The sequence below is a fragment of the Sphaeramia orbicularis genome, chromosome 9 (genome assembly GCF_902148855.1).
Source record: "Sphaeramia orbicularis chromosome 9, fSphaOr1.1, whole genome shotgun sequence".
Taxonomy (NCBI): Eukaryota; Metazoa; Chordata; class Actinopteri; order Kurtiformes; family Apogonidae; genus Sphaeramia; species Sphaeramia orbicularis.
In genome coordinates this window covers 57,157,499-57,184,896 of record NC_043965.1, presented here as the reverse complement: position 1 = coordinate 57,184,896, position 27,398 = coordinate 57,157,499, and the positions used below count along the sequence as shown (strand labels likewise).

Sequence of the window (27,398 nt, the reverse complement as noted above, 5' to 3'; positions counted from 1 at the left end):
GAGCAGAGGGGAGAGGGGCGGAGTTACACACACAGCAGAGGGCAGAGGGGCGGAGTTACACACAGCAGAGGGCAGAGGGGCGGAGTTACACACACAGCAGAGGGCAGAGGGGCGGAGTTACATAACCAGCAGAGAGCAGAGGGGCGGAGTTACACACAACAGAGGGGAGAGGGGCGGAGTTACACACACAGCAGAGGGGCGGAGTTACATAACCAGCAGAGGGCAGAGGGGCGGAGTTACACACACAGCAAGCACTCGAACAAAAGGGAGGGAGACGACAGAAAGAGAGAGAGAGCAGGACCACAACACAAACGGACTGGAAAAGAAAAAAAAATATGAGAAAATGAGTGACAACAGGAAATGCAGCAAAATCTGGACACATTTCAATGACACTGAACAAACTAAGGCAGAATGTAGAGAGTGCACGACCAAAAACTCCTATAGAGCTGGTTCCACAAACAACCTGCAGACACATGAGAAGTGTTCATCCATCAGAGCAACTGGAAGAAAAAAGACAAACAAGTGAAGGAGATCTGAATGAAGGTGTGAGTGAGTCTACTGCAACTGTTACTGCTACTGCAGGATCGACAGCATGACTGAGAAACAGACAAGTCTGAAAGAGTTCAAAGTTAGGAAAGGTCATTTGGAAAGAGTCAACAGTTTCTGTTTGCACTGTAGAATTTATTCTTTTTATCACTTTGGACAGTGTGTAGATAAAAGTGTATTTATATAATAAACATTTGATATAGTGCATGTTTTTTTTACATTAGTAATTCATATTGTGCATAATTTTACATTATTGTTGGTTACAAATTAATTTAAGCACCAAAAAATCTGAAGAGCCACTAAGGAACAGAAAGAGCCGGTTCTTTTTAGTGAGCCGAGCCAAAAGAGCCAGTTCTGTAAAAAGAGCTGGAAGTCCCATCACTACTGTTTGTCTGTGTTTACCTCCATCTGACTCATGAGTGGAACTGGATTATGGCAGATTTCTCAGACCCCTGTGTTTGGAGTGTGGTCCTGAAAAATCTCCGTTTGGAGGGTCAAACAGCCCTCCGCCTTAGCCCCTCCCCTCGGACTCATCAGTAATCGGGACACCCCTACCCCTTCAAGTGAACGCACAAAATGGAGGGATAGGGCTAAGGGGGAGGGGCCAAGGGGTGAACTGGGATTGGACCTAGTGTTTCAGTTCAACATATCATTTCCATGTTCTACTCTTTCAAATGAACTCTAATCCAATCAGACCGAACCATCGACCACAACAGCTCCTCTACAGTGACTCATGCTGCCGTATCCATAATCTACTGTGATGATAGACAGCGGTGGCACTCAGTGGACAATGAATGACAAAACACATCCTACAAGAATGAGGAAATGAAATAGATGTGTTTCTGTCAAAATTCTTCTGAACACTTTTGAGTTTCATTGTAAGAAGTAAAAATGTGACAGCTCCTGTCGTACAAATAACAAGTAAAAACAGTCAATCTGAAACTCTGCTCGAATGATGTGGGATTTTTTTCTGATACCTCCATAGAACAGAAAAAGTGTGAACATCTGAGGAGAACATCATATTAGGCCTGTGCTGTAGGACTGGTACTACTGCTGTGAGGATTCTGCATAGAACTGGAGGAGACACTTTTCCTTTATTTAACCATTAAAGACCCAAACGTCCTCCTTTAACCCTTAAAGACCCAAACATCCTCCTTTAACCCTTAAAGACCCAAACGTCCACCTTTAACCCTTAAAGACCCAAACGTCCTCCTTTAACCCTTAAAGACCCAAACGTCCTCCTTTAACCCTTAAAGACCCAAACATCCTCCTTTAACCCTTAAAGACCCAAACGTCCACCTTTAACCCTTACAGACCCAAACGTTCACCTTTAATCCTTAAAGACCCAAACGTTCACCTTTAATCCTTAAAGACCCAAACGTTCACCTTTAATCCTTAAAGACCCAAACGTTCACCTTTAATCCTTAAAGACCCAAACGTCCACCTTAAACCCTTAAAAACCAAAACGTCCTCCTTTAACCCTTAAAGACCCAAACGTCCTCCTTTAATCCTTACAGACCCAAACGTCCTCCTTTAACCCTTAAAGACCAAAATGTTCACCTTTAATCCTTAAAGACCCAAACGTCCTCCTTTAACCCTTACAGACCGAAAAATCCACCTTTAACCCTTACAGACCCAAACGCCCACCTTTAACCCTTAAAAACCCAAACGTCCTCCTTAAACTCATAAAGACCCAAACGTTCACCTTTAACCCTTAAAGACCCAAATGTCCACCTTTAACCCTTACAGACCCAAACGTACACCTTTAACCCTTAGAGACCCAAACATCCACCTTTAACCCTTACAGACCCAAACGTCCACCTTTAACCCTTACAGACCCAAACGTCCTCCTTTAACCCTTAAACACCCAAACGTTCTCCTTTAACCCTTAAAGACCCAAACGTCCTCCTTTAACCCTTACAGACCCAAACGTCCTCCTTTAACCCTTAAAGACCCAAACATACACCTTTAACCCTTACAGACCCAAACGTCCACCTTTAACCCTTACAGACCCACACATCCACCTTTAACTGTTAAAGACCCAAACATCCACCTTTAACCCTTACAGACCCAAACGACCTCCTTTAACCCATAAAGACCCAAACGTTCACCTTTAACCCTGAAAGACGCAAACGTCCTCCTTTTAACCCTTAAGGACCCAAACATCCACCTTTAACCCTTAAAGACCCAAACGTCCTCCTTTAACCCATAAAGACCCAAACGTTCACCTTTAACCCTTAAAGACCCAAACGTCCACCTTTAACCCTTACAAACCAAACGTACACCTTTAACCCTTAAAGATCCAAACGTACACCTTTAACCCATAAAGACCCAAACGTTCACCTTTAACCCTTACAGACCCAAACGCCCACCTTTAACCCTAAAAGACCCAAACGTTCACCTTTCACCCTAAAAGACCCAAACGTACACCTTTAACCCTTAAAAACCCAAACGTCCACCTTTAACCCTTAAAGACCCAAACGTTCTCCTTTAACCCTTACAGACCCAAACGTCCTCCTTTAACCCTTAAAGACCCAAACGTCCTCCTTTAACCCTTAAAGACCCAAATGTCCTCCTTTAAACCTTACAGACCCAAACGTCCTCCTTTAACCCTTAAAGACCCAAACGTTCTCCTTTAACCCTTAAAGACCCAAACGTCCTCCTTTAACCCTTACAGACCCAAACGTCCTCCTTTAACCCTTAAAGACCCAAACGTCCTCCTTTAACCCTTAAAGACCCAAATGTCCTCCTTTAACCCTTACAGACCCAAACGTCCTCCTTTAACCCTTAAAGACCCAAACGTTCTCCTTTAACCCTTAAAGACCCAAACGTCCTCCTTTAACCCTTAAAGACCCAAACGTCCTCCTTTAACTCTTACAGACCCAAACGTCCTCCTTTAACTCTTACAGACCCAAATGTCCTCCTTTAACCCTTAAAGACCCAAACGTCCTCCTTTAACCCTTACAGACCCAAACGTCCTCCTTTAACCCTTACAGACCCAAACGCCCCCCTTTAACCCTTAAAAACCCAAACGTCCACCTTTAACCCTTAAAGACCCAAACACCCACCTTTAACCCATAAAGACCCAAACGTTCACCTTTAACCCTTAAAGACCCAAACGTCCTCCTTTAACCCTTACAGACCCAAACGTCCACCTTTAACCCTTAAAGACCCAAACGTCCTCCTTTAACCCTTAAAGACCCAAACGTGCACCTTTAAACCATAAAGACCCAAACGTCCTCCTTTAACCCTTACAGACCCAAACGTCCTCCTTTAACCCTTACAGACCTAAAACGTCCACCTTTAACCCTTAAAGACCCAAGCGTCCTCCTTTAACACTTAAAGACCAAAACGTTATCCTTTAACCCTTAAAGACCCAAGCGTCCTCCTTTAACCCTAACAGACCCAAACGTCCACCTTTAACCCTTAAACACCCAAACGTCCTCTTTTAACCCTTACAGACCCAAACGTCCACCTTTAACCCTTACAGACCCAAACGTCCTTCTTTAATCCTTACAGACCCAAACGTCCTCCTTTAACCCTTACAGACCCAAACATCCACCTTTAACTGTTAAAGACCCAAACATCCACCTTTAACCCTTACAGACCCAAACGTCCTCCTTTAACCCTTAAAGACCCAAACGTCCTCCTTTAACCCTTAAAGACCCAAACGTCCTCCTTTAACCCTTAAAGACCCAAACGTCCTCCTTTAACCCTTAAAGACCCAAATGTTCACCTTTAATCCTTAAAGACCCAAACATTCACCTTTAATCCTTAAAGACCCAAACGTTCACCTTTAATCCTTAAAGACCCAAACGTTCACCTTTAATCCTTAAAGACCCAAACGTCCACCTTAAACCCTTAAAAACCAAAACGTCCTCCTTTAACCCTTAAAGACCCAAACGTCCTCCTTTAACCCTTACAGACCCAAACGTCCTCCTTTAACCCTTAAAGACCAAAACGTTCACCTTTAATCCTTAAAGACCCAAACGTCCTCCTTTAACCCTTACAGACCGAAAAATCCACCTTTAACCCTTACAGACCCAAACGCCCACCTTTAACCCTTAAAAACCCAAACGTCCTCCTTAAACTCATAAAGACCCAAACGTTCACCTTTAACCCTTAAAGACCCAAATGTCCACCTTTAACCCTTACAGACCCAAACGTCCTCCTTTAACCCTTACAGACCCAAACGTACACCTTTAACCCTTACAGACCCAAACATCCACCTTTAACCCTTACAGACCCAAACATCCACCTTTAACCCTTAAACACCCAAACGTTCTCCTTTAACCCTTACAGACCCAAACGTCCTCCTTTAACCCTTAAAGACCCAAACATCCTCCTTTAACCCTTACAGACCCAAACGTTCTCCTTTAACCCTTACAGACCCAAACGTTCTCCTTTAACCCTTACAGACCCAAACGTTCTCCTTTAACCCTTACAGACCCAAACGTACACCTTTAACCCTTACAGACCCAAACGTACACCTTTAACCCTTACAGACCCAAACATCCACCTTTAACCCTTAAACACCCAAACGTTCTCCTTTAACCCTTACAGACCCAAACATCCTCCTTTAACCCTTACAGACCCAAACGTTCTCCTTTAACCCTTACAGACCCAAACGTCCTCCTTTAACCCTTACAGAACCAAACGTTCTCCTTTAACCCTTACAGAACCAAACGTTCTCCTTTAACCCTTACAGACCCAAACGTTCTCCTTTAACCCTTACAGACCCAAACATACACCTTTAACCCTTAAAGATCCAAACGTACACCTTTAACCCATAAAGACCCAAACGTTCACCTTTAACCCTAAAAGACCCAAACGTACACCTTTAACCCTTACAGACCCAAACGCCCACCTTTAACCCTAAAAGACCCAAACGTTCACCTTTCACCCTAAAAGACCCAAACGTACACCTTTAACCCTTAAAAACCCAAACGTCCACCTTTAACCCTTAAAGACCCAAACGTTCTCCTTTAACCCTTACAGACCCAAACGTCCTCCTTTAACCCTTAAAGACCCAAACGTCCTCCTTTAACCCTTAAAGACCCAAATGTCCTCCTTTAAACCTTACAGACCCAAACGTCCTCCTTTAACCCTTAAAGACCCAAACGTTCTCCTTTAACCCTTAAAGACCCAAACGTCCTCCTTTAACCCTTACAGACCCAAACGTCCTCCTTTAACCCTTAAAGACCCAAACGTCCTCCTTTAACCCTTAAAGACCCAAATGTCCTCCTTTAACCCTTACAGACCCAAACGTCCTCCTTTAACCCTTAAAGACCCAAACGTTCTCCTTTAACCCTTAAAGACCCAAACGTCCTCCTTTAACCCTTAAAGACCCAAACGTCCTCCTTTAACTCTTACAGACCCAAACGTCCTCCTTTAACTCTTACAGACCCAAATGTCCTCCTTTAACCCTTAAAGACCCAAACGTCCTCCTTTAACCCTTACAGACCCAAACGCCCCCCTTTAACCCTTAAAAACCCAAACGTCCACCTTTAACCCTTAAAGACCCAAACACCCACCTTTAACCCATAAAGACCCAAACGTTCACCTTTAACCCTTAAAGACCCAAACGTCCTCCTTTAACCCTTACAGACCCAAACGTCCACCTTTAACCCTTAAAGACCCAAGCGTCCTCCTTTAACACTTAAAGACCAAAACGTTATCCTTTAACCCTTAAAGACCCAAGCGTCCTCCTTTAACCCTTAAAGACCCAAACGTCCTCTTTTAACCCTTACAGACCCAAACGTACACCTTTAACCCTTACAGACCCAAACGTCCTTCTTTAATCCTTACAGACCCAAACGTCCTCCTTTAACCCTTACAGACCCAAACATCCACCTTTAACTGTTAAAGACCCAAACATCCACCTTTAACCCTTACAGACCCAAACGTCCTCCTTTAACCCTTAAAGACCCAAACGTCCTCCTTTAACCCTTAAAGACCCAAACGTCCTCCTTTAACCCTTAAAGACCCAAACGTCCTCCTTTAACCCTTAAAGACCCAAATGTTCACCTTTAATCCTTAAAGACCCAAACGTTCACCTTTAATCCTTAAAGACCCAAACGTTCACCTTTAATCCTTAAAGACCCAAACGTTCACCTTTAATCCTTAAAGACCCAAACGTCCACCTTAAACCCTTAAAAACCAAAACGTCCTCCTTTAACCCTTAAAGACCCAAACGTCCTCCTTTAACCCTTACAGACCCAAACGTCCTCCTTTAACCCTTAAAGACCAAAACGTTCACCTTTAATCCTTAAAGACCCAAACGTCCTCCTTTAACCCTTACAGACCGAAAAATCCACCTTTAACCCTTAAAGACCCAAATGCCCACCTTTAACCCTTAAAAACCCAAACGTCCTCCTTAAACTCATAAAGACCCAAACGTTCACCTTTAACCCTTAAAGACCCAAATGTCCACCTTTAACCCTTACAGACCCAAACGTCCTCCTTTAACCCTTACAGACCCAAACGTACACCTTTAACCCTTACAGACCCAAACATCCACCTTTAACCCTTACAGACCCAAACGTCCACCTTTAACCCTTACAGACCCAAACGTTCTCCTTTAACCCTTACAGACCCAAACGTCCTCCTTTAACCCTTACAGAACCAAACGTTCTCCTTTAACCCTTACAGAACCAAACGTTCTCCTTTAACCCTTACAGACCCAAACGTTCTCCTTTAACCCTTACAGAACCAAACGTTCTCCTTTAACCCTTACAGACCCAAACGTCCTCCTTTAACCCTTACAGAACCAAACGTTCTCCTTTAACCCTTACAGACCCAAACGTTCTCCTTTAACCCTTACAGACCCAAACGTCCTCCTTTAACCCTTACAGAACCAAACGTTCTCCTTTAACCCTTACAGAACCAAACGTTCTCCTTTAACCCTTACAGAACCAAACGTTCTCCTTTAACCCTTACAGAACCAAACGTTCTCCTTTAACCCTTACAGACCCAAACGTTCTCCTTTAACCCTTACAGACCCAAACGTTCTCCTTTAACCCTTACAGAACCAAACGTTCTCCTTTAACCCTTACAGAACCAAACGTTCTCCTTTAACCCTTACAGACCCAAACGTTCTCCTTTAACCCTTACAGACCCAAACGTTCTCCTTTAACCCTTACAGAACCAAACGTTCTCCTTTAACCCTTAAAGACCCAAACGTTCTCCTTTAACCCTTACAGACCCAAACGTCCACTTTTAACCTAATCCGTCTTTTGATCTAAACTGTTTAATTTCTTTCAGTTCGTGTCAATAATTGGTTTCAAATACAGTCCTTCATTTTTTCATGGTCGCCAGATATGACCATATTTGGACGTTCAGAGGCTGGGTAGTTACCATGGAAACAGCGTCATGTTGTCCAGCAGTGCCTCCAGTCAAACTCCTGCAGTTGGATCAAACACACTGGGTTTGTGTTCAGTTCAGGACAGACTGGACTGAAACAGCCACTGTGTATTCACTTTCATCTGTTTGATCTGTTTCATGCATGAATTATGAAAAAAAAAGGATCTAGATTTTTTTAGATTGATTTGTCGAATTTAGGCTAAAGTTGAAATGCATTTTGTTTTGTTTTTTTTATATTGTTTTATTAAGAATAAATGCACTGCCTGAACAGTGGGGTTTTCCTCAGTTTGCGTCACTGTAAATATCTTTGGAACTTCAAATGAAAAGCTACTGGTGGGAATTTGAAGTCAGCACAGAAAATTCTCTCTAACTTCCTGGAACTGCCGTGAATCCCACCCTCTGGTCAGAGAGCCTTGGTAATAACCCCTCCCCAGCCCCTTGGGCTATATGAGGTTTTCGTATGTAAATGGTCCTGCTGTGAGGTATACAAATGCAAATGGGGTCGTACATGACACAGCAGTTTACAGTGGAGGTGACACAACAACTGACTGACTTGAACCAGGCAGACACTGGATGAGCCACCAGACTGTGGACAAGAACCAGAAAAAGGCTGGAGCACAATCCACAAACTGTGGTCAGGACATATTCACTTCATTATTACATGTGTGCTGTTTGGGTGGAATTTGATCTGTGTGACTTTCTGAGTGAATTGCACAGTGTATGATTGGTTTGACTTGTGGAACTGATTAAAGTCCTAAATGTGTCACATTGACCTGCTTGAACCTGGGGGGGTTTGTTCCCAAAGTCACTGATTTTTTGTCTTGTATGTTTTAAGGAAGGTGTGCACCGTCTGCAAAACAGTGAAGGAAACAACAGACGTATGAACCAGAGCAAAGGTCCGATTTAAAAGTCTGGATCCATTCTGCTCTATAGAAGTCCATGTGTGCCTGGACTGAACTGTTTCTATTTGGTTTTCAGACTGAGCTCACCCACACTGAAGCAGGGACTGCTCATTTAATGTCAGCTCCAGCTGAAGGTCCAGGCTGGAATGGAGTAGAAAGTGGAGTCCTGTTGATGAAGGAACTTTAATAGTTGGTTGTGTTTTGTTTCTCTATTGTTCTAATCCTATGCATCTATTTTTTTACTCTTCCTAACTTGTATATTTTAATTCCAGTGGTCTGTAAGACATAATGAAACAGTCTGATGGAACTACACATACAGCCGACCAGATCTAACAGTCCAGGCAGAAGACATGAAAGTTTCAGCCCACAGCAGAGAAGAAAGACGGTAAGATTTAGAAGAATCTGTGTTTAATCTGAATCTGACACAAACACCACATTCTACTACTGTTAGCCTCACAGTGCAGCACTGATGGTACTTCTGTCTGGACAGCAGAACCAACACATGTTCTACCACCACAAACACTACAGCAGAACCAACACATGTTCTACCACCACAGACACTACAGCAGAACCAACACATGTTCTACCACCACACACACTACAGCAGAACCAACACATGTTCTACCACCACAGACACTACAGCAGAACCAACACATGTTCTACCACCACAGACACTACAGCAGAACCAACACATGTTCTACCACCACAGACACTACAGCAGAACCAACACATGTTCTACCACCACAGACACTCCAGCAGTACCAACACATGTTCTACCACCACAGACACTCCAGCAGAACCAACACATGTTCTACCACCACAGACACTACAGCAGAACCAACACATGTTCTACCACCACACACACTACAGCAGAACCAACACATGTTCTACCACCACAGACACTACAGCAGAACCAACACATGTTCTACCACCACAGACACTCCAGCAGTACCAACACATGTTCTACCACCACAGACACTACAGCAGAACCAACACATGTTCTACCACCACACACACTACAGCAGAACCAACACATGTTCTACCACCACACACACTACGGCAGAACCAACACATGTTCTACCACAGCAGACACTACAGCAGAACCAACACATGTTCTACCACCACACACACTACAGCAGAACCAGCACATGTTCCACCACCACAGACACTACAGCAGAACCAGCACATGTTCTACCACCACACACATTACAGCAGAACCAACACATGTTCTACCACCACACACACTACAGCAGAACCAACACATGTTCTACCACCACGGACACTACAGCAGAACCAACACATGTTCTACCACCACAGACACTAACACAGAACCAACACATGTTCTACCACCACACACACTACAGCAGAACCAACACATGTTCTACCACCACACACACTACAGCAGAACCAACACATGTTCTACCACCACACACACTACAGCAGAACCAACACATGTTCTACCACCACAGACACTACAGCAGAACCAACACATGTTCTACCACCACAGACACTCCAGCAGTACCAACACATGTTCTACCACCACAGACACTACAGCAGAACCAACACATGTTCTACCACCACACACACTACAGCAGAACCAACACATGTTCTACCACCACACACACTACGGCAGAACCAACACATGTTCTACCACAGCAGACACTACAGCAGAACCAACACATGTTCTACCACCACACACACTACAGCAGAACCAACACATGTTCCACCACCACAGACACTACAGCAGAACCAGCACATGTTCTACCACCACACACATTACAGCAGAACCAACACATGTTCTACCACCACACACACTACAGCAGAACCAACACATGTTCTACCACCACAGACACTACAGCAGAACCAACACATGTTCTACCACCACAGACACTAACACAGAACCAACACATGTTCTACCACCACACACACTACAGCAGAACCAACACATGTTCTACCACCACAGAAGACTGGACTGGACCACCCTCAGAGAAGCTGGCACCAACATTGGTTTGATGTGTTCTTTACGTCAAAGACCAAACTTATTTCATCAGTTGTATAAATTACTTCCATAAGTTACAATAAGTTAATAATAAATAAATAAATATGTTAAAATCTGTTCAAATGCAGTTGGTTCAAGAATTGATAGGAGTGAGATGTCTTCTCCTTAAGGATCTTTGTGTTCTCTGTGCACTCAGGTTGTATACAGAGTGAGCGCTCTTTTACTAGAGATGATCTTTGCCGTATATTTCCGTTGGTTCTTTTCTCTGCAGTTAAAGTTCAGAAAAACTCATGTTCACTAAGTGTTCTCTACTACTGTGTGCCTTGGAAATGGATATGGTGTCAGAGCTGAACAGTGAAAGAGTAAACGTTAGCATTAATCTAACTTTGCCATCAAATAGTGAATCTCAACAACAACAAAGAGATTCTATTGCTACACCTTTCTTGCCTGGACAAGACGAGCTAATTTCCATTCTGCAAACGTATAGATACCCTTCATCTGATCCAGTGTTGGGTGAGGTTGACAATACATCTACTGGCAGTGGATCAGATGAACCGTGGAGTCCCACAGACAGTGTGTGTTGTGCTGCTATGTCTGCAGATTATGAATTCAATGAATTAGGGAGCCCTACTGACAGACAGTGCTGTGATGCACTTGACATGATTGAGAGAACTTTTCAGGAGGGTGGTGGTGGTGCTGACAGAGATGTGCTTGGGTCGGGAGGGGTTAATAGCAATCGGACTAATAACAATCAAGCAGCATCTATGGTGGTAGACAATAATAGGGTTACGGACACTGATATTTCAGCTGCTAGCAACAGTGATGACATGCATATCATAAACCGTGAAAGATTTAATAATCTAGAGATACGCTCATTCCTATGCTTTCCCCCACCATCTGCTATTCCTAATTTTCATGAATTTTATCAGACTGTCACAAGTGGTTTTCAGGACAGGATTTCAAGCTTTATTCAGAGAGCCAACGTTCAGCCAAATGATATCATCCAAGTCAATCTACGCGCAGATCATCTGCAGGACGATGTCTCAATGACCATACGGTATGGGGTGGGCAGACTGTCAGAATTTCAGGAGCTTTTAGACAGATTAGTTCAGAGTAATATGTCCATTTTCAGTGACGGTTCCCTAGAGTTAATTGTGAATTTTGTGAGACCACCGCGTGGGGGTGGTAAAAGGCGGATTGACTCATGCTTCAAGAGTGAAATTATAAAAAAAAAAGCTAGACATTTATTTGTACTCCCTAATCCTAATCAAACATGTTTTGCTGTAAATTTAGCATTACTGATCAATCCCGAATTGTCAATTGGAATGGAAGCTATGAGTGCGGGGTCTGACATTCACAGTAGGGTTGGATTGGACCTTGGTACAATGGTGACATTCGATGATATTGTCAAATTTGAAGAGTTGTTAGGTTGTAAAATTATTGTCTTTTACCGATCATCTGATGTAAGAAAAAAAAACCTGCTTACATTTCAGACACGAACACCACCACAAGAAACAACACACTATCTCCTTTTACACGATAATCATTTTTACGGGATAAATAATATTAAGGGTTTTCTAGGTGTGAAGTTTTTCTGTAAACACTGTCATTCAGGATATCGCTTTAAATACAGTCACTTTTGTGAAAAAAGCTGCAATGTTTGCTGCAGTGAATGTAAACAGGCAGGGGATAGAGAAAAAATCTACTGTGCTGATTGCAATAGATTCTGTGAAAATAGTCTATGTTACAAACGACATCGTGAGTTAAAATGGCACCCAAAAGTCAAAAGGATGGCTAGCAATTGTCAGATCCTTAAAAAATGTCCTAGATGTAAATTGGTTTACTACATACCTATTGGAGAGAAGGGGAAATACCATAGTTGTATTATCAGACTGTGTTCAATTTGCAAACAACCTAAAACGACATTACCACCACGCGAAAAAGTGCTTGCGCAAACATCGCGTATTCAATCCGCAGTTCAAAGCTTTGACACAACTGCCGCAGAGGAAGTTAAACATGTTTGTTACATGGGTGAAAAAACATCCAAACGTCAAGAAGAGATAGAGCGTAAAAAGTTAATATTTTTTGATTTTGAGACCAGTCAAACCAGTGGAACTCACGTACCAGTTCTGGTTGTGGCTCAATCACTGGACGGTGAACAATGGATCTGGAACAGGAGGTTGTGTGATGTACATTTTCTTCTCCATTTCCGGCAAAAAAAGTACAAACATACAACTTTCATTTCACACTACGGAAAAGGATTCGACCATCATATCATCTTGAATGCTTATGTGAATCAAGGGTTATCACCATTTGTCATAGCGCAGGGGAGTAAAATAATTCTGATCGCTGACAAAAACTTCCATCTTAAATTTATTGACTCATTTTCATTCATCCCCATCCTGCTCAGAGAATTTCCAAAAGCGTTGGGGTGTAAAACTCAGCTTAAAAAAGGATATTTTCCCCACAAATTCACAGATTTTTCAAATAACGGCTATAAAGGGAAATATCCATCTCCTGAAATGTATGGAGCTGATGAAATGAGTTCTAAACAGAGAGAGGATTTCTTTAACTGGTATCAGACGGTAAAAGATCAGGAATTTGACTATGATGCGGAGTTAGTGTCTTATTGTGAAAATGATGTTCAAATCTCAGCTGAGGGCGCAATCAACTTCCGTGATGAATTCATAAAGACAACCAGATGTGATCCGTTTGATAGTGTGACAATTGCTTCAGCAGCACTGGCTGTCTTTCAAACCAATTTCTTAAAACCCAATACAATTGCAATTCCCAGCCCTAACAATTACAAAACAGAATACAAGGCTTTCTCACATGCTTCTATACAGTGGTTAGAGTTTGAGGCCTTCTCACGCGGTATTTCAATAAGACATGCTTTGAACGGAGGTGAAGTTAAATTTGGCTGTTATTCTGTAGACGGATATGCAGAGTTAGATGGGGAGAAAAAAACTGTCTTTGAATTTCTAGGATGTTTTTTTCATGGCTGTCCAGAATGTTACAACGGTCACGAGCAGTCTCCTCTCTCAAAAACATGTTTTAACGAGCTGTACTCTGATACCATGAAAAGGATAGACCGGTTACAAACAGATTATAAGGTAGATTCAGTATTTCTTATGTGGGAACATAATTGGAATTTTTTGAAAAAAAAACGATCCGAATGTTTAATCTTTCTTAGAGAAATTTCAAGAACTGATTCCGCTAGACCCTAGAGAAGCATTGTATGGTGGTCGAACATCAGCTATACGACTCCGGCATGTTGTTAGACCTGATGAACGTGTAAATTACATTGATTTCACCTCCTTGTATCCTTTTGTAAATGCACATTTTGCATACCCTCTAGGACATCCAAAAATTATTAGAAAAGATTTCGGTGACGTTGAAAATTACTTTGGACTAATACATGCTAAAGTTTACCCACCGCATAAACTGTTTTTCCCTGTACTGCCTATAAGAAATGACAAAGGGAAATTGATTTTCACACTATGCTGTTCATGTGCATTGTTGAACAATCAGACTACAGCATGTACACATGGTGATGAAGAGAGGGCGCTTCAAGGGGTATGGGTAACGATTGAGTTAACTGAAGCAATGAGAAAAGGTTATACTCTGGCTGAAATTTATGAAGTGTGGCACTTTGAAGAGAAATCAGATGAGCTGTTTAAAGAATATATCTATACCTTTCTTAAACAGAAACAAGAAGCTTCAGGCTACCCTCCAGGAGTTGAAGACCTCCTGAGTAAACAGGCTTACATCGACGATTATAAAAAAAACCAAGGCATCGAGCTGGATCCTCAGAAAATCGTCTACAATGCGGCAAAAAGACAGATTGCAAAACTTCTGCTAAATTCTCTCTGGGGAAAAACTGGCCCAAAAATCAAACCAGCTCTCAACCAGTCTGGTGAGCACCCCTGAACTTTTTTTTGAATTTCTCTTTTCTAACAAGTATGTCATCTCACAGTTTCACTTCATAAATGACAATGTCGCGCTCATTCAGTGGCGATACAATTCTAACTGTGTCTTACCACCAGGCGACGCCAATATTTTTCTAGCAGCGTTCACAACTTCTTACGCAAGGCTTGAACTTTATAAGCAATTAGATTTGCTCCAAGAACGTGTTCTGTACTGCGATACCGATTCTATCGTTTACACATCCACTCCCACTGATCAATATAACCCCCTGCTCGGTAATTATCTAGGAGATTTGACATCAGAATTAGACCCTGATGATTATATTTATAACTGGACGGCAGCGGGTCCAAAATCGTATGGCTATCTTACAAAACAAGGCAAGGTGACTTTACATGCTAAAGGGATTACACAAAATTATGAAAACTGTAAAAACATTAACTTTGACAGTCTCACAGAGCTGGTAGAGGGTTATCTCAAAGAACCTAACACCCGTTGTGAAATCCCTGCTCAATACAATAAAATTATGCGTGATACGAAAACCTTTGAGCTCACCAATAAACATCGTGTGATCAACTTTGCTGTTGTTTACGATAAACGACGTGTATTTCATAATGGGGAAACATTGCCTTTTGGGTATTAGTTGTAGGGTGAAAAACATGCCATTTTCCAAAAAGACTGTATAGATTTATGATGGGATGACCTGATGACCTTTCTATACAGCTTTTTTGTGATATTATTTGTTTTGTTTGCATTCTGTTTTATACTTCAACATGTATTCTGTATTAAACTGTGTTGTATTCTGTATTAAACTGTGTTCTGTTTTATACTTCAACATGTATTCTGTATTAAACTGTGTTCTGTTTTATACTTCAACGTGTATTCTGTATTAAACTGTGTTGTATTCTGTATTAAACTCCGACATGTATTCTTCAGCAGTAATTCACAAGTCATGTATTTGCTCATGATATAATATGCTACATCAATAAATTTTTCTTCATTTGTCATCTTTTGTCATCCTTTTCATCCAGCATTCTATACAGATAAAATGAGTGTTTGCAGATATTTACACATTCAGTTTACAGAAACATTTAGATGTGGAACATGGAAGAAGTGTATTTTGACCCTCGATTCCAACTCCCGTTCACTGCGCTTCTTGTGGGTGCAAGCGGGAGTGGCAAATCATTCTTTGTAAAACACATACTAGAAAATATGGGGCATACTCTTTCTAGACTACCTGATCAGATAATTTGGTGCTACTCAGCCTATCAACCTATGTATGATGAATTGGCTAGAAAGGTGAAGATTAAGTTCATTGACGGAATTCCCGACTCTTTGACAGATGAAAATATTTTTCCATCGAACCAGCACAATCTTTTAGTTGTCGATGACTGTATGGATATCGGGTCCAATCATGATGAATTAATGAAGGCATTTACAATGTACAGACATCATCGAAAATTATCAGTAATCTTTCTAGTTCAAAACTTGTTTCATCAAGGAAAGCATAGTAGAACAATCAGTTTAAACACAAATTATATTGTGCTCTTCAAATCTCCACGTGATCAATTGCAAATAAGAATTTTAGCACAGCAAATGTTCCCTGGACGAAGAGAATATTTTCTACAAAGTTTTAATGATGCAACTAAAGAGCCATATTCGTATTTAATCGTGGACTTACGACCTGAATGTCCAGAACATCTCAGGTTGAGAAGCGGTATACTCCCTCACGAGTGGCCTGTAGTTTACCAATATAAAAAGTGATTTTTAAAAATGTCAAAACGGATTCAAAGAAACCTTCCCATTTTAAAAGCTTTGCTCACTCTAAAACCATCAGAGAGAAGAAGCTTTCTATGTCACGCCTCAGAAGATCTCATACTGACACTCTGCGAGATTGCTTTGAACGTGTTAAAAGGCAGACTTCCACTCACACCCGCTCAGTACAATAAATTGAAGAAACAGAGGAAGTTTATCAAATTTTTCGCTAATCACAAAACCGGCGTGAAACATAAGCGTAAGCTATTGACTCAATCTGGTGGTTTTATAGGGTCCTTGCTCGGAATTGCAGTGCCTCTCTTATCTAGTTTGTTTGGTATTAGAAGATAAGACGCATAACCTTGTCATGGCGGGGTTTAATAAAATGTACATGATTTCCCCACAGCAACTGGAGAGTTTAACCCTGAAGAAGACATCTGCAGAAAACATAGGCTGAAAAGCGCAGCACGATTTGGAAGAGAAAATGGAACAGGTGTTAAAACATCCAGGACCAGCATACACCAAATCCATGCACTATAACGATCTACTTGAAAAATATCTGGCCTTACTCAGAAAAGAGGAGAGTCGAAATCGTGAAATATTTTTAAAAGTACCTAGCGCGACCTCTGAGAGAACAGCGGAAGACGCAGGCAGGTATATGAGGGTTGAAGAGGAAGAAGTTCCTGACAATGTTGAAGAAGAGATTTTAGAGAACATAGGATCATGCAATCGGAAAAATGCAGCCTATATTCTACAGAAGCTTCGGAATTCAGACCTTCTAAGATGGAATCGTTCAGGCGAGATAATCGTCAGAGACAACCTTATTAAAGGATCTCATATTTTTGATTTAATGAAAACTCTAACAAATCATAGATTCCATGCAAAAACTGTACCACGCGGATGGGATATATTTTTAAAAACAATTTCTGAATTAAATATTCCAATCACAACTGTTACCAACACTCATGCGCGTGAGCAGTTACGGCTTAATCCATCCAAAACCTTGAGCGAAGCCATTCCTCAGATACGTCGGAGTAAGAGAAAACACCGGAAAAAAACATCGATGTCGACATCGTTATTAGACATGGATTACACCAGCCCTGCTGTTGTTAATCCTCTGTATACACCATCAACACCGTCTGAATGGAACCTATCGACTCCAATCCCGTCCAAATGGCTGGATTTCAGTCGATACAAATGAATTTATGCAAACTGTATGTTGTTGTTTTTTTTTTTTTTTTTACCAATAAATGATTTATTGAAAGTCATATATGAGAGAAAGAGTATTCATTTAGAACAGAAATAACATTCATTAAATAGTTTTAAAGAGCATGCTTTCTGATTACATGTTTTAGCAGACTTTACATGTGAAATACATTTAGCATATTTCTTGACAAACTTGGTGACAAGAGCATCATTCTTTTTTAAATTATCAGAATACATTCCCATTCCTTCTTGAAAAGAGAGTCCTTTAAACCTCTGGCAGAGGAAGAATATAACATGAGCGCCACAAGTCGCAGAATAATCATCTTGAACCTGGAGTTTATTGTAGCGTATTTCATGCGAATGTCTCGATAGGAACGTTATAAAATTTCCAGGATAGAACATAAAATCAGGTCCGTGACTATAACTGTCGAAGAAGCTTGCTTTGTCTTGTTCGCCTTCAATAATCATCGCCACCCAGTGTTCACCCTCCCGCGTATGATCATGAGTGTTAACGACGAGATAGCATGGTCGTTTATCAATCTTAGTCGGTAGTAGATCACAAGGCCAAACACCTCCAAATGAGTCACCTAAGATGGGGCTAAGAATAGATTCTATTTGAAGGTTGTTCATTTTGCTAGTTTTAATAGTCGATCAGAACCTGTCGCTTCGAGTTAATTTCAATAAGACTGTCATAACACGCATAGACAATCAAGGTCATAGTTCTAGGTAACCTCACTCTGAATCTTAAATCCAATCTACACGTCCCATGCACAGCCGGAGAAACAGCTTCACTGTCCTTGTTCATCATCCCTCGAGAGATTGAAAAGAAACAATGAGTAACCGTTTTCAAAGTTTTCACAGTCAATGCAGAGTGGAGAATCTCTTATATGCCTGTTTGTACCCAGATAGAGATTGTAAAATTCACGAACACTCTGATGTGTATTGAAGCGCGGTTGGTAAGGTTTCGATGGGATAAAACGTGAATTCACACTGAGAGAGAGGTATTCAAGATTTGCGTGTTGGAACTTGAAAGGATTCAGTTCCCTTGCTCCTACAAATGCTCTGTGATCGACAAGTCCCACGACTAAATATTTTGGAAGCTTCCCCAGATATAAGTTATCTTGAGAACATACACGTGACTGAGCGGGTATACTGTAATTCTTAACAACCACACGACTTATAGGGTAAATCGCATTGGATTTCATTAGAGCAGCTGAATGCCCTAGCATGACATCGGGTGAGACTTGCACCTTTTTCACAAAAATACTCGCACCCAGAATGTTTAAGTTGAATTCGTCAGCTGCAGCAGACATCAGTGTAAAAGCACTTTTAGCCTTTACAAGTTTCAAACGCACATCCACGTTGTTTAGTAGGAGTCTTTCGGAAAAAAAATGTCACTGTGCAGGGGTCCAATTAACTCAAATGGTCGCGAAGCACGAGTGAAGCTCGCTCGCTTAACAAGACCTTTGTTAGGACCGTCTTCCCCCGTCTCAATTGAATCCAAATCGACTCCTTCATCTTTGTACCACAAGCCCGCTGAAAACTGACTCTCTAATGTTTGTTGTGAAAAGTTGAGGAGTGTTTCAATGATAGATCTATAAGGATGGGTTGCTGAGGATGAGCTAATGAGAACATCATTCAGACTGACATCTACCTGTGAAAATATAGTATTTAGAGGGTACTGTATTATTCCACAGTGATCATCATTTCCAAGATCTGTGCCATCGGCCTTTGTAATTTTAAGTCGAAGGTAAAGTAGCGTTGAGTTCAGGTCGAGATAAAAACTTCCGCTTCCAGGTATCACGAAATCTAACACTTCTTGATCAGTGATGGCGTTTAAAGGATGGATCTCTACATAATTGGTCTGATCGATAGATAATTGGGTCATCGGTGGAGCAAAGAGGTCAAGCTCGGATTTGGTGCACTCAGATGAGAGGTGATGCATGGTAGACATGGTTAAAATATATTTCCTCCCCCGTGCTGACTTTTAACTTTTCGTTGTATTTTCGATGAGGTTTTACGTTTTCTTTTAGGTGCACTGTGTGATAATGGTGCAAGAGATCTTTTTCCTCTCCTTTGTCCTAATCGCAGTAGTCCTGATCCTTTTTGAGCTTCCTCTTGCTGTCCGACACGGTTGGCAATGTGACTGGTTACAGCTCCAACCACATCAGATGCGATCCCCTTCGCAGCAGATTTCAAATGTGGTTTAGCGATATTAGCTCCACGTTTAAGAAGGGGCATGACAAATCTGAATGCTCTACTCAGTACGGCTCCAAGGCCGCAACCGTAAATTACAGGCGCTCCTACAAACCCTGCCAAAGACCCACTTCCAGCCTGGTTCACATAATAATCCACAAATCTTTGTGAATTCATTTTTATACCTCATTTTGTAGAATTCAGACGAAAGTATTTGATAAGGGTCTAAAGTGTAGCTTGCAGATTGTCTTCCCGTATGTGAAGCGAATCGGGGTGTTTAAATCCGTTTTTAATTCAGTCTGTATGTCCTGTATGCGCTGTTTATTGACAGGAACGTAGTGTAAGCGGTTGTAGGAGAAAGTGATCAGATCACCGTAAGAGCCTTCTTTTTTAACGATTCTTAGAAGAGGCACAACATAGTCTCCAACATGCTGTGCTTCCACGATATTCGTATAGATGAAAAAATTATACTGTCCACCATTAATATCACAGGGATATTTACTCTTGAGTTTTCCGGCCGATCGTATCCATTCACCAGGTTCAAAACCTAGCATGTAGGCTAGCAGTGCATTGAACTTGATAGAATATTTATCCGCCCCTAATACAGAAACTCTTTTGTTTATAGGACTGTAATATAAAACTAGATCTACTCCAACTGACTTAAATAAAGCATTCATTTCCCTTACTATCACTTCAATAGTCTCGTAATTTCCTGTAGGAATTTTCAGATAGACGGGTGGGTTCGACGGATACGCATGGTCTAATATTTCGAAACCATCTTCTGAACTCAAAATATTATTCCATGTATGACAGTACATTATCTCGGCTAACGCCACCTCATAAGGTCCTTGTAATTCTATAGGCTGTGACAATGTTATCGTATAATTTGAACTGTCATTTTCCGGGAAAATGTCATGACACGTGTTCGACGGTAGTGTCAAGTAGAAAGATCGCCGCTCCGACATTATTCTGCTTTCCAACCTTTCTTGTTTTTATTCTTCCTGAGCTCTACGACCTCTTTAGCCGGTAGCCAAGAGTCAAACTGACGAGGCCATCCTTGCCAATGGACTAAAACCATCTTCTGCCCGTTTTTAATTTTCTTGTCTAAAATTTTTTCTATACGAAAAAGAGTGTCAGACGTGATTCTCACTTTCTGCAGTTCTGCTTCATAGAATGTCCCGTTCAGAATTTCACCCCTTATATCCCTTAATTTATAAACAGGTGGCACTCTGGGAATACGTTCGTTCACTATAAAATATTCATCGGTAAATGATTGTTCATACATTTTATCAAATACTCCACGGTATTTCGAAACCCGCACGATATCACCCTCTTTGAATTTAAATACGGTTGGTTTAGCGCTCAGAGGTAGTGTGCCATATAAATTTTCAAACACTTGTGAGGTATTGCCAGCAGTTACCTCAACGGGTTTCATTTTTATACTGCTATGATAACTATTATTATAGCTGTCAACCAGATCGTTGATTATACCTACATATCTACGAGTGTTTTTGCCGTGAAATAACGCCACATTTTTGTCTTCAAAGTGCGATTAAAGCGTTCAACTACAGAGGCTTTCAGATCACTTCCGGTTGCAAAGTGTCGAATGTTGTGCTTCTTCATCAGTTTTTCAAAGACGCGATTAAAAAATTATTTTCCTGCATCCGTTTGAATTTTAACAGGTATATCACTCTCCTCTAAAATTGAAGCAAAAGCCCTTGCAACTTCAGAGGCTGTTTTGTTTTTCAGGGCTCGTGCATAGGCTTTCTTTGAAAATTCATCTATTACTGTAAGCAGAAATTTAAACTGATCATTATCTTTAGACAGCGCACTCATATCACAAAGATCAGCTTGAAATTGATACAAAGGACGGGGGACAAAAACACGATTTCTAGCATAGGTTTTCCTGGCTGTTTTGTGTAAGGTGTAGGCGTCCTGTGCAGACAACCATTCGCGTACTTGATCAGCGGTAACTTTTTTTCCAGTCTGCTCTTCTACAGCTTTTTGAAGTCTTTCTACACCCGCATATGATCCAGGCCTTGCAGGGTTGTAATATATATTCTTCAGTACACGTTCTGTCTTCTTTGAAGCCATGTCTGCTAGTGAACAGATAAGATCAGGGTATGATGTTTTTTAGTCTGAGTTTATTGTTTACAATGCATGTTTACTGGTTACAATGCATGTTTACTGGTTACAATACATGTTTACTGGTTACAATACATGTTTACTGATTACAATACACGTCTACTGGTTACAATACATGTTTACTGATTACAATACACGTTTACTGGTTACAATACATGTTTACTGGTTACAATACATGTTTATATTAAAGTGAAAAACAGTCAGTTTTCTCAAAAATTGAACCATGCATTACATTTAACAGCTGATCAACATCAACCTGGTGTCCATTCTTCAGTTTAAATGCAGTTACATCCACCACATAGGTATACAAGACATGCACTATACTAGACTTGGAGCTATCAATAGACATATGACTGATAATTTCACATAATGTTTTTTCAAAATCATCCTTATTTAAGCTCGAGCCGGTATACACTAGATTTTTCCAATGCTCTAAAGGACCCTTATCTCTCACAATAGCCAACAATCTTTCAAAACAGGCTAAATCTTCTGGGTTGACATTCCCACTTGCCTGATATATTGACACATCATTGACTTGACGAGCAATTGCATGTTTTAAAAGAAAACTGTCTACTGGTTTAGGACATGGTTTAAAATAATTCCCCATTTCATAGGATTAAGCATTCCAGAAGCCGAGGAAATGGGTCAGCAAATCTTCCCGCTCCTTATCTTCAGTTATGAAGACATCTATGATCTCTGTCACCTTCTCCAAAATATGTTCTTCAGGTTTCAGATCGTAAAGAAATGCCTCTGCGGCTCCTTCGATTCTAGCCTCTACTATATCTAACCCGGCTATCTCCAGAGCATACTTGAGAGCTGGAAGAAATTCCCAAGTGAACAGATTGACCATTAACTGTTCAAAGTTGGTGGAAAAATATCCAGCCGGTGGAGGATAGAGACAAGGGTGTTGACGTTGACTCGGGTGATCAATCTGACAACCGTTACAGTCTTTTTTCATCTGCTTCCACACCACCTCTCGTATGGCGGAGGCAACACAGGCCTTTACAGTATCTAGAAAAACAACACTCGATGCCAGCCGTGACTGAGGCACAGGTGAGTCAGGTGGCGTCACAAAGTCCCGCGGCGTCAGAAGAGCGTTGATTGTCTCTACATTTAAGACTGTAGTCTCCGCCGGATCTTCGACGCTCTCATAGTCCCCCCAGTATGTACAGTAGGATGGTGGACCACATGGTACATACTTATGACTTTCGCCATTGTGGAGAGATTGAGCAAAACATCCGGATGTATACACCTGTGAGCCTTCTATAACCCCGTCTTCAGAAATCGTTTCAGATAGGTCAGACGTCTTGTGGGCGGAGCCAGGAGTGGTAATGGACCCCCCACTGCTCCGATCCGGAGTAAGAGGTACGTATCTCTTACCATCAGAGGTGTTTGGGTCGTTCTGCCAGTTTACTACCTTGCGTGGCGGGCGATGGTTCGAATCAGCATCCTGATAATCTTGGAAAAGTGGTCGATACAACTCAGGGCGCCCTGAAGACTCCTGAGAAATGACCGCCAACTGCTTGAGAAGCTCTTCAGGCTGAAATTCATGGCGGCTGTTAACGATGTCTCCGCTGAAAGAGTCTACAGCGTTGTCTGCGGAAAAATCGGTCATGATGAAGTAAAGTACTGTCTCTATTCCATCTTCTCGTTTATATGTATTTTGAAATGAGTGGGCGTGTCTTGTAGGCGGGTCTGGTAGGTGTGTCTTGTAGGCGGGTCTGGTAGGTGTGTCTTGTAGGCGGATCTGGTAGGTGTGTCTTGTAGGCGGATCTGGTAGGCGTGTCTTGTAGGCGGATCTGGTAGACGTGTCTTGTAGGCGGATCTGGTAGGCGTGTCTTGTAACAGGATCTGGTAGACGTGTCTTGTAGGCGGATCTGGTAGGCCGGGGCTTAGCATGAGCGATCTCGTCATGCTGAATCAGTCTCTAGTTCACAGAGACAGTCAGCTTCAACAAACTCTACATCTGATTCAACCTCAGAGATCAGATTTATACATCTCTTACTCCCACTCAGACTCTGTCCTCCACAGATATTTTCAGATCGAGATGTTAACCGCTTTTCCAACAGGATCTGTTTCCGCTTCAGCTTTTCTTGACTGAAAAACAACTCGATTTCTTTCAAGAGGGTACCCAACTTCGGGAAGTCTACCACCTTGAATGCCAGTTGAATCGGAAAATAGCGCTCTTTCTCCATAACCGTCTTAGGTCTATCATCATCATGAACATCGCGCCGGTATCTGACCAACAGCCAGATGTGCGTTCTTGAACAGTCGACGAGAAAAGTTCCACCCTCAGGACGCACAAGTGAATCTGTTGTCACGGCTACACTTGACAGCATCCCCACAAGCCCCACATCCCCCTGGTCCTGCACAAGCTGCATGTAATCGATGAAACCTTGAATGGTCCTCTTGTGATACGCTAAGTACAAAGGCTGAACCCAAAAGCACGACCACAAGTACCCAGTAAGGTTTAGTGTTTTTATTAAACACTTTCACAGGAAATAAGGTACAACACAGAGATAATATAATTTCTGTGGAGCCTCTGGTTCCGGGGATAAACATCTGGGCTGCGGGTGGATACAGCAGACGACCGGCTTGGCCGAGCCGGGAAAACCCCAACGGAATCCCCACTAGGGACAGACAGAGGGTGGTCAAAAAACAAGCCAGGTCATACACGGAAAGGCAGTCATACAAGCGACGGTACATGGGGGACGAGCAAACTCACGGTAGTAATCCAGGCGGAGGTCGAAGCACAGGTTATCGTTGGAGGCTGAGGTATTAAAGGGAGCAGGCAGAGACGAAGTCGGGTACGAACCAGGTCGGGAACAGGCAGGCAGGAAAAGGTCAGGCTGAATCGAAGGTCGAGGGACGAAAACAGGTCAAACACGGCAGACGAACAAACAGGATCCAAGAAATGCTGGTAAGTGAATACAACGAGTTGTAGAGCACAAACTGGCAAAGGAACAGGGGAAAACACAGGGTTTAAATACACAAGAGGGCGGGAAGACAATGAGACACAGGTGGAGATAATCAGGGAGGAGTCAGGTAATCAGGTGAAAGGTAAACACAAAAGGAAGTAAAGACACCAGACAGGACACATGAGGGAAAAACTACAAAATAAAACAGGAAGTGACACACAAGACAGACAAAACATACAAGAGTCCAGTACTGATATGACACCTCTTCAGTTTTTCAAATTCACTTGAATAGATTCTCAAATGAGAAACCTCATCCTGCATACTTTCATGGGTGAATAAATCGACAAAGGGTACTAGACCCATACTTCTAAATGTGGTAACTAGTACACGACCTCCATCGAGATGTAAGCTCTTTTTCCTGAACACTGATGCTGCCATTTTTCCAAGACTAACTCATAGACCTAGTCAGACTGTTCACTTATTTATACAGAGTCAACCACTCCTCACCCCCAACCCCGAAACAGTGAAAACATATGTGCAAGTTTTATGTTTCGTATCCTTACGTCCAAATTCTGTGAAAACATATGTGCAAGTTTTATGTTTCACATCCTTACGTCCTAATCCTGTTAAACCAAAACACACACATCTGTCACTTATCTTCCCTTATTATCTAGAACAACCAGAAAACCCGCCTTTTTAAAAGGGGGCGGGACTTATAATTTTTTTGTATTATTTTTGACGATTAAATTTATGTGACGTCATCACATTTTGACAGAAGGTGGTTTATTAATTCTCTTCTATGTACGCATGTTCTACCTTTCATGTGTTATTAGATCCCATGTAAATGTGTGCGTAGATCTGTGGTTCACAGAAGCTGAACTCTAACCCTCAGTGCATGAGAACACACCAGTTCACAGTGAAGGACAGAATGATGCCAGTGGTGATATCAGGTTGGTTTATCAGCAGCAGCAACTGCAGCTGCTGCATCACTCAGATGTTTCTGAACATTAAATACGACTGAATAGATCTGGTTAGCATTCACAAATAAACATTTGAAATGACGGGTAATAATATGTTAGGACGGAATTTTTACGACCCTGTCTGTCAATATGACGGACAATAAAAACGTCTAACACAACCTCTGCATGAAGCTGCTGAAAAAGGCCCAGAGAAGACTCTATTTTCTGAGCGTGCTCAGAACAAACTACATGGCCCAGAGGCAGCGGGTGTCCTTTTACCGCTGCTCCACTGAGAGCAGACTGACCGACTGGATCTGTGTTTGGTACAGCAGCCGCACAGTGCCACAACTAGGACCTGCAGAACTAGGACCTGCAGAACTAGGACCTGTACAACTAGGACCTGTAGAACTAGGACCTGCAGAACTAGGACCTGCAGAACTAGGACCTGCAGAACTAGGACCTGTACAACTAGGACCTGTACAACTAGGACCTGCAGAACTAGGACCTGCAGAACTAGGACCTGCAGAACTAGGACCTGTACAACTAGGACCTGCAGAACTAGGACCTGCAGAACTAGGACCTGTACAACTAGGACCTGTAGAACTAGGACCTGCAGAACTAGGACCTGCAGAACTAGGACCTGTACAACTAGGACCTGCAGAACTAGGACCTGTACAACTAGGACCTGTACAACTAGGACCTGTAGAACTAGGACCTGCAGAACTAGGACCTGCAGAACTAGGACCTGTACAACTAGGACCTGCAGAACTAGGACCTGTACAACTAGGACCTGTAGAACTAGGACCTGTAGAACTAGGACCTGCAGAACTAGGACCTGTACAACTAGGACCTGCAGAACTAGGACCTGCAGAACTAGGACCTGTACAACTAGGACCTGTAGAACTAGGACCTGCAGAACTAGGACCTGTACAACTAGGACCTGTAGAACTAGGACCTGCAGAACTAGGACCTGCAGAACTAGGACCTGTAAAACTAGGACCTGTAGAACTAGGACCTGCAGAACTAGGACCTGCAGAACTAGGACCTGTACAACTAGGACCTGTAGAACTAGGACCTGCAGAACTAGGACCTGCAGAACTAGGACCTGTACAACTAGGACCTGTACAACTAGGACCTGCAGAACTAGGACCTGTACAACTAGGACCTGTAGAACTAGGACCTGTAGAACTAGGACCTGCAGAACTAGGACCTGTACAACTAGGACCTGCAGAACTAGGACCTGCAGAACTAGGACCTGTACAACTAGGACCTGTAGAACTAGGACCTGCAGAACTAGGACCTGTACAACTAGGACCTGTAGAACTAGGACCTGCAGAACTAGGACCTGCAGAACTAGGACCTGTACAACTAGGACCTGTAGAACTAGGACCTGCAGAACTAGGACCTGCAGAACTAGGACCTGTACAACTAGGACCTGTAGAACTAGGACCTGCAGAACTAGGACCTGCAGAACTAGGACCTGTAC

General features: G+C 42.2%; 1 protein-coding gene and 1 long non-coding RNA gene across 2 annotated transcripts in view; both read left to right on the top strand.

Moving 5' to 3' along the window:
• The window catches only part of LOC115426260 (NACHT, LRR and PYD domains-containing protein 14-like), a 307,234-nt gene that overhangs the window by 131,971 nt on the left and 147,865 nt on the right, over positions 1–27,398 (top strand). The gene's annotated exons all lie outside the window — the stretch shown is intronic.
• On the top strand, positions 8,500–8,993 carry LOC115425249 (uncharacterized). The gene is made up of 3 exons (XR_003936214.1): positions 8,500–8,542; positions 8,744–8,804; positions 8,887–8,993. It is a non-coding gene; the product is annotated as an uncharacterized LOC115425249 (long non-coding RNA).